The sequence below is a fragment of the Lepidochelys kempii genome, chromosome 3 (genome assembly GCF_965140285.1).
Source record: "Lepidochelys kempii isolate rLepKem1 chromosome 3, rLepKem1.hap1, whole genome shotgun sequence".
NCBI lineage: Eukaryota > Metazoa > Chordata > Testudines > Cheloniidae > Lepidochelys > Lepidochelys kempii.
This window is the reverse complement of record NC_136382.1, coordinates 35,060,436-35,069,635: the sequence shown is the minus strand read 5'-3', so window position 1 is coordinate 35,069,635 and position 9,200 is coordinate 35,060,436.

Sequence of the window (9,200 nt, the reverse complement as noted above, 5' to 3'; positions counted from 1 at the left end):
GAAGGGATTGGCAAGTTAGAAAATGCAGTGCTCTTCCACTCGATAAACTATACTTACCCATTCTATTTGTGTTGAAATGAAGACTGTGCACTGATGTGGTCTGCCTCAGCAGAGCTGCTTTGATGTTTATTAGGACTCTGGTTTGGAGTACAAAATGCATGAAGAAGAAAAATATCTTCAAAGATAGGGCAAAAAGAAGCCAACCCCCAAAATGGGTAGCAGACATGGTAACCAGCATCCTTTGCTTTTGTTAGCCAGGCTATACCCATAATGTTTCCCTTAGAATGCCAGGATATTTATGATACTTAGTAACATAAAATTAACATTTTGGGATGGAAAAAAGCCATATGGCTCATCTAGAGTCATCCATGTATCTCTCTAGTTTTCGTACCCTGTAATATTTTATCCTCTAAGTGCTTGTATGATTATTTTTTCAGTATGTTACTGATTATAGCATCTATTGCTGCTTTCGGTACTAAGAGATTACCCTCTGCATAAAGAAGTGAACTCCCTTAGTGCCTGCTCCTTTCAACTATGTTTGTGCATCCTATAAATTATTCAGAGTTGTGATATTAGTGGATGTGGTCCTGCTCCAGTTCACCCAGTCATATTAATAATCTTAGATCATTATGCAGATAAGGTGCCAAAGCAGCACATAAGTAGTGAAATTTACAATGCAGATTTTTGGAATAATTCTTATCTGTATGATGCCAAACTCCACTTGTGACATGTATTTGCAAACTATAATCTTCAGCGCTGTTTCATCCTTGGAGTCAGGGTTGAAATCTGGCAGGGACCTTTGGGGAATGCAGTGTGATTTTTTTCCCTCCTCCCCTCCCCTCCGCTTCCGCCCCCCATCATCCATGTTCATAATACTTTGAAGATTATTGCAATCAGGAGCTTCATATAGGCAGCCATTTTGTGTATTATCTGCAGTCTGCTCACTACTGGCATGCTTGTGAAGTGTTCGAGTACTTCTGCAGAAGATTTCCAATCACCTCTTCCTTCCTTTTACTGGACTATGTAGCAAATATCTATAACGGGGTGCAACTGAGAGAATCTGATTGTCCCTCCATTCAGTTGCCTAGGCAACAGTCTTGTGGATATCCAGCTTTTTCTTTCATTACTGGAGATGCCATTTACTGTTGCTTTCCCTCCCTCTCTTGCTGTATTTACCACTGAAAGAGAATAAAGAAGCTTGTTCTGCTTTTCTTTAACTGTTTGGAGATCATTCAGAGTATAAAGTCTTACTAAATTATGTATGATAGGCAATCATACCATAGGCAGAATGCATAGTTTAAGAAACCACATAATTAATATTTTTCTACCTAATGGAACAATTTCAGAGGTGAAGACAGCTAAAGCTAGAGTCTCTGGAGGACAAATTCTGCTCCCAGTTATACCTATACCATTGTGAAATCAATCAAACTGAAATGTAAGGATAGGTTGGTGTAACTGAAAACAGATTTCAAACCGCTTAAACTAAGTTTTTTACACGCATTGAAGGAACAGCAGCGATCATATGTGGAATAGGGAGGGGGAAGTGCTTACATGGACTTGCTCCTAGACCATAAGACACTTAAACATCCTTGCCCTAACTGGTTTATAATTCAGACAGTCTCCCACAGATGGGTTTGTGATGGGGTGTATACGCCACACTGGCAGTGAAGGGAGTAAGAGGATCTGAAGACCCCAGTTTGCCCACTGTGTGGCACTGGGAGGGGAGACAGATAATTAAAGATTAGACCTAGCTGGGGAGAACCAGACTGGGTGGCTTCTATAAAGGAAGGACTACAGGACAATAGGGGGAAGAGACCCAGGAGAGGAGCCATTGAGTTTCCTCTCTGTGAAACGAACCATAGAAGGGTTTTCAGGAAGGAGCTTGTACCCTGGGAGTGTTTCTGAAGGAAAAGCATGCAGTGTCGTTGTGGCCGTGTCAGTCCCAGGTTATTAGAGACAATGTTGGTGAGATAATATATTTTATTGGACCAACTTCTGAGACCTGAAGAAGAGCTCTGTGTAACTCAAAAATTTGTCTCTCACAAACAGCAGTTGGTCCAATAAAAGATATTACCTCATCCATTTTGTCCCTCTGAAGGGAAAGGGCAGCTGGGGCAAGGAAGAATCCTAAAGCAGGCTTGGGAGAAGAGAGACTCCAGGAAAGAAGCCCTGAGGAGGAGTCAGGCATCCTGGATGTGGTGCTCTCTAACAGAGTGAGGAAGAACTCTGCAGCGCCAGGAAGAAGAGGGTGAAGAATCTGTGGAGGACTGAGCCTGGGAAGCATGGAAGAGTTTTCATTCCTTTGAGTTGGGACATTGTCCACCTGGAAGGGGTGGGACTCTTGGGGTATGTCTACACAGCAAAAACACTTGCAACAGTGGGTCTCTGAGCCCAGCGCTACAGAGCTGGACTTGAGCTGTGGAGCTAAAAATAAGCATGTAGACTTTCTGGCTTGGGCTGGAGGTCAGGCCCTGAAGCCCAGGGGAGGGTTCAGAACCCAGGCTGGAAAATCTAAAGTTATTTTTAGTACCATAGTGCAAGCCCAAGACTGTTGACCCAGACTCTGAGACTTGCTGCAGTGGGTTATTTCCCACCCCCCCTTCCATGTAGATATATCCTTTGTTTGACTTTGCGAAGAACCAAGTCACTGCACTGACCACTGAAGGCTGAAGGAGGTGGCTGTGGTAGATGGGGCTGCAATGTGGGTCTTTCTCTGAGAGGACACTCTGGGATGATGAGTCTATGACAGGGTTTAAACTGGACATGCCCTCCTTCTAGTTCCCCATTTCTTTTGATCAGGAAATATAATAAAAGGAATAATCAGCAAAACAAATTATGTTACCCCTAAAGATGTTTGTGTACATGTATTTGTTATTCTCTGTACTTCCATTTCTTCATTGCTCTTTCATTCTCATATTCCATTGTTTTGGCTTCTATTTCTTTCTATCCATCCATCACTTTTTTTTCTTTCTGTCCATTGTTTATCTCCCCTTTTTTTTACTAGTTAGTCCTTTTTTTCCCCTTTGACCCTATCTTTTTTTTCTCACATGTCTGAATTTCACTCCCATTTTGGGAGGCCTCATTCATTTAGTTCTAAAATTACCTCAATTTCACTCTTATTGGGTGCCCACTTATTTTCTGTTGGAAATTACTTAAATCACTAATAAAGAATCGGTAAGCACTGGATGTTATAGAGAGAATTATTTACACTTGTAGAAATGAAACCCATACTATGACGTTTCCGGAATTAATTACCTATTTTGTGTATGTCCTTTATTGTGGGTCTTTGTCACAGACTGTGTCCCACATTTGACCCTCAGAAGGTTGGGAGTATAGCCCCAGGTCCACTAAATTTTCTGCCCCATACCAATCCCTTGATTTCTGTCCTCCATTGCCTCCCTTTCTCTTCCCTTCACTGCAGACATCTTTTTCTCCACCCACTCTCTCTCTCTCTCTCTCTCTCTCTCCCTCTCACTGCCTGAGTGTTTGTTCTTTGTGTTTCTTTCTTTTCTCCATTTTCCCCAAAATCTCTCTCTCTCCTACTATATTCACCCCACAAGGTGTATTTCACTTTCTCCCTATAGTCCCTCTCCCTTTTCTCTTCAGTGACTTCCTCCCTCTTCTTCCCATATAGTTTTCCCGCCGCCCCCTTGTCTGACCATCTGCCCCTAGATCCTTTCCTCTGCTTGACCATCCTCAGATCCTCACCCCTGTGCCTCTCATTCCCTTTTACATTTTTCCCTTAGGAGCTATTTAGCTCAAATACCAGTGGCTATGGTTCCACTGATGTCAGCCAACTGTGTCCTGTCTCTGGAGTCTATAGGGCTGCATGAGGGAGGGTGGTAGGGAGTAGACGTACAAGGGGAAATATGATTTGCTGCTCTGAAGTGGTGGTCTATGTCCTTTTTACCACGCTATTACAAGTTGCAAAAGAACTGATGCTGCTGAGAGGCTGTGTGGTTATCTTTTGTTGTTTGTGTGATGCCATTGGTGCAGTTGGGAAGGGAGGGAGAGTTAATTAGCCAGTGAGAATATGCTGATAGGATGTGTCTTGGAGAAGGTCAATGGCTGAGAGGTCTGTTCCAGAGACCTGATTCTTCAGGAGCTCCTGGTTCTATTGAACCAGTTGATGAGCCACCTCTCTGCTCTTCCCCACATTCTCACAGGCCCTGACTCTTCACCTTGAGGCCAGGAGGTGATTGGTAGGCAGAAAGGCAAAGGAACGAAAGCACCAGTAAATATAGGGAAGCAATTTAAAGTTCCAGTGTCCTATGTTGCTTTAATTCAAATGTGGATAGAAAAAGCCACTTGGGAATACTTTTAGTAATAGAACTAGTCTCTTGTTACATGTGTGCTAAAATTCCGATAATTAGAGAAGCTGTCTGTTCTCCTCAATGACAGCTTGGCTCTTGGGTTTAAAATAATTGGAAGCCCTACTCAGAAGTGAGATGGCTGCCTTGTTAACCGGAGAGTCCTTCTATTAGCAGGGGTGACCACAACAAACAGAAGTGGTGACCACTTAAAGGAGCTGGAAGAACAGACCTTATAAGATGACTGGTTTCTTGAACCAAACCAAAATGTATTGGCACTCCCCCCAACTGATCTGAAGCCAACAACACCACAGTTATCTGAGCTTGATAGGGAATCCTAACAATCCCAAACATTCAGGTCTAGGATGTGCGAGGCCCTGCATGACTGCACAGGGTTGGAGAGGACACACATTAGCAGTCTCAGAACAACCTGAGTTTTGGGGCATGTGGGTACTATATGCTGCTGCTCTGCCTCCCCACCCCAGGGAGCAGGATGCTGGAGAGGGATGGAGCAGACTGATCAATGTGGAGAGAGAGATGGTTTCCCCCTACTTCAACCTTATACTCTCCCCTTTAGCTATCTAGTCTCCGTGGATTGCTTGCAGACAACAGTGTCTGTGGTCCCCAATGGGCTTGTGCTCATGCATAGGGGAATACGAAGGCATGGGAGGAGCTTTCCACCCTCTATGTATGCCATCTAATGTACCAGTTCAACACTGGGGCATGATCATACTCTCTGTAATTTCACTGCAATAGACTGTGGGTCTTTTGTTTAAAAAAGAAGGCATCTCAAAAATAAATTGAGAACATCATGGAAAATGGTTTAAAGTAGACAGATTTCTGACACATGTATTGTGTGAACCCTTTTCCATGATAATGACCTAGCTTCTGATCAAAACCAATAATTAGAATGGGAGGAAGAAAAAATTCTGATACAGTGAGATAATGTAAAAGACATATAAAACACTCTAGGTAACTTCACTGTTCTCCTTGAGTGCAATAGGAACTAATTTCTCTTTATAAAAAAACTCTGGGATTTGGAGCAACTTTTTAAATAAACCTGACTAGATGAATATTTGGGAGGAAAGGGAGTAGTCTTGCTTTTCATAAGCTTTAAAAAAAATTAAATCTTTATCCCTCCTTGCTGGACTATTGATAGGATAACAGATCAGATGTTTCAAAGTAGATTTGTAGATTTTTTTTTTCCTCTGTCAGTTTATTATGAGTGTGTGTTTGGGTTAGTGTTTCCCCTGAAATACCATATGTTGTCATATAAGGCAGTGAATATGGAAAGAATCTCTATTCAGGAAAGCACTTAAGCATGTGCTGAATTTTAAGCACTAGTCATGTGCTTAAAATTTAGCACATGCTTTCATACTTTCCTGAATTAGGTCTTAAGTGTGCATTATACAAGACTGTGATGTGATTTTTCAGGGCACTCAAAAATCTAGGTCACCATGTAACACCTCTGCCTCAGCAAGTGAGAGATTTGCTGATGCTAAACTGGGTGACAACTCCCTGTCACCCCAGTCTGATAGCCACCCCAGACAAACACCCCAGGACCCTGCTAGTCCTTACTTTGCCTTGTGAGAACACTTGCTGCACCTCTGTTCCTAGCCCCCTGGAAGAAAGTTCCCCATGAGCATTCAGCCTCTTTCACTGGACAAGCACAGCAATTACAAGGTCACCGTTTCCAAAGAGACAGTGCAAACACCCACTTGTTTGAGTCACCTTAGAATTCACACTTTACTTAATATTAAAGCACTGAGGCAACTTATGATAAAACAAAGAGAAGTTTATTAACAAAGAGATTTAAGTGATATAAAGCAAGGATAATGGAAACAGAATTGGTTACAAAAGAAACAAAAGTATAACACGCTTCTGAGGAATAAACATAACTTTAGCAAGCTGCAATCCTTTCGCTAAAGCCATTTTCTCACCCTCTGTTTTTTTTTGTAGAGTTTGCTGATTTCCTGTTAAGTCAAGATCCCGGTTGTCAGGAGTCCACTATGCTCTACCAGAAGTCTCCTCAGTAAATGGCTAATGAAATGTTTTTTTGCTTCTCCTTATATTTCCCAAAGTTTATTGTCTTTGTTTTCAGAGTCAGGATGAACGCCTGGGGTTTAGACTTCTGTGTCTTCCCATGCTGATTTCATGCTCCACATCAGCCTGGCATTTCCTGTAGACTTCCATGCAAATACAGCTCCTATTGCATTTGGCTCCACAATGCTCAATTTACATTAGAGACAGGGCTATAGCTACTTCCCTCCTGGCTGGAAGAAGACCTGTTTCTCCCTTTTGTTTGGTTACAGACTTAAGCCTAATATCAGTAAGGAGCCATAATTCCTCATACACTATTAATACATACATTTCAAGATTATATTAAAGATCAATGCGTTACCAGCTGTCATTCCATAACTTACATGACACTCTTTATAGAGGAATACTATGACAGCAATGCATTAGGTGTTTATCAGGCTTGATAAGAGTTGGTGTTACATGACAGTGGACTCTTTGCCAGTTCACATTGAGGGTCTCTGAGGGCCACAAGCACATCCTGCTCACTTTACCCACTGCAATATCCCCGTTGAAGTAAAGGCGACTCTGAGTTGTGGTATGGATTTTGTGACTCTTACTCCTTCTGGCTGAGATTTTCAAAGCCACCTGAAGGATTTGGACACCCAACTGCCATTAGAAATGAATGGGAGTTGAGTGTCCAGATCCCCTAGACAGTTTTGAAAACCTTGCCCTCTGAATTGTCCTACTGACCTCAATGGGCCTGCCCATGGGGTAAGGTGCTATTCAGCATCAGTGCGGCAGAATCCAACCTGGGTGTGTAAAGTGAGCAGGATTGGAACAATGACTGTCATGCTAAAACTATCCTCAACGGTCATTTAAAGTTAAAATGATTTACTTGTAGGCTTTCTGATCAGTCCATGGATATTTTATGGCCTTATGCCCTGGTTTATGAGCCTTGAAATGAGTTTAAATTAGCTTAGTAGCACTGGGAAAAGTTGGTAATGTCTTCCCTTATTTGGCTGGGGATGGGAGGCATTCTTTCCTGAATGTATTGTTTTTCTTAGCGTGTTTGCTGCTGCTGGTTTTTTGTTTTTTTTTTAAATGTGATTCAAAAGTGTACAAGGGCAAAGGAAAAAGGGATCACTTTCCCAGCTCTCTTGAGTGTCCCAGATGGGCTTCAGTTATTAACATAACATGAAATTCTGTTTGAAACAAAACATCTTTTCTACCCTGGAGTAATTAACACAGTTTACCAATTTCCTTTCATGTTATCTATACTTAAAAGGGCACACTTTCAAAATCTGTGTGAGGGGGGATAGGTAGGCACACAAATCCCTTTATGTATGAATGGGATTTGTTCATACACTTCCTGCACACAAGTAAAATAAGTACAGGGATCAGAAACTACTGAGCACAACTTTTTTCTTGGAAGTCAAAATCCTATTATTTCCAAAAGGCCTGGCAGCTCTACCATTGAATTTATGCTTCATTATAATTAGAGCTGCTTGCATTCTATTAACAAAATACTTTGTAATTTGTATATACTTGTCTTTAGACAATTATGGTTATTTCCCCGCTCTTTTGCTGTTTCCAAGGTGATTATTAAAGCAAACTGTTGAGCCCTAATAATAATGTACAATGTATTCCAGACATCTAAAGACATGCCAGACTCACCAGGGGAAATCAATCACATTTTAGTATTCATTCTCAAGCAGCCTACTGTTCTGTCACTGTGGGCATGTCTTACTGTAGTGCTCCATTCGAGTCCTACAAGCAGAGAAGCTCCAGCTGACAAGTTCAGAAATACAGCTGACACTCTGCATATGCTAATCATATCTGTGAATGGAAAAACAAAGCTATTGTGCTTTGTGCAAAGACAGTTATGGAGCTCTAGGATACAGCTGACCTTAAGAACCTCTCTATCCAGCCTTGAACCTTAAGCTTTAAAGGGAATCATCCTAAATCCATTCCATAAGCTTGTAGCGGATTTGGAATACTTTTACTTGAGACTGTTTAGTTGCTTTAAGGGGTCATTATTGACCCCATCAGTCTCATGGCAAAATGTTCTAGTTTGAATTTAATATCTTGAAAAAGATCTTTGAAAGAAATAACATTGTTATTTTACAAGTGGGCACTGTCTGTTAATTTGTGCATCTTTTTATAAGAAATTTGGGTGAATGGCATTTTTATCACATTAGTTTTGCAGTTGATCAAGCCTCTATAGTGTCGAACATGGGGAAAATTGGGGTTTAGATCTGGAATACATCTGAACTTCCTGGCTCAGGATTATTTCAGAACCCCAAATCTGAACAGCCTCAAACTTTGGGTAAGTTTGTGTTTGGACATGAATCCAGATTTCTACTTTCTAGATCAGGTCCATCTCTTCTCTATTCATGACAGAAGCCCTGTTATTTCCTGTACCTCATTATACCATGCATATTCCCTGCACACAGCACTTGTCAAGTGATGGACACTTTCTCTCCTGATTCCGCACTGCAGTCCTTGGTGGTTGTTATTCTGCCTTTAAATTCTATTAGATATAACATTTAATACTACAAAAGTCAATGAAAGTTCATAAGACCCTTAAATCAGTAGATCCTTCAAGAAAGTGTAGGTTTAAAGTAATATATACACCTATGGACTGTTGGAAAATGTTATTTAAGTTTTTCATTTCCTGAATTACAGTTTTAAATGAAATAATCTGTGTGAAACCAAAGTTGTGAGGTGAGTCAATGCTAATAATAGTTTACTTAGGTTATATGTTGAACCAAGAGAAATTGGAAAGCATCCAGTTTCGAACTTCAGTACAAGTGTTCAAAACAAGTGTTTCGTTTGGGACAAAAGTCTAACTCACTCTACTTCAAAATCACT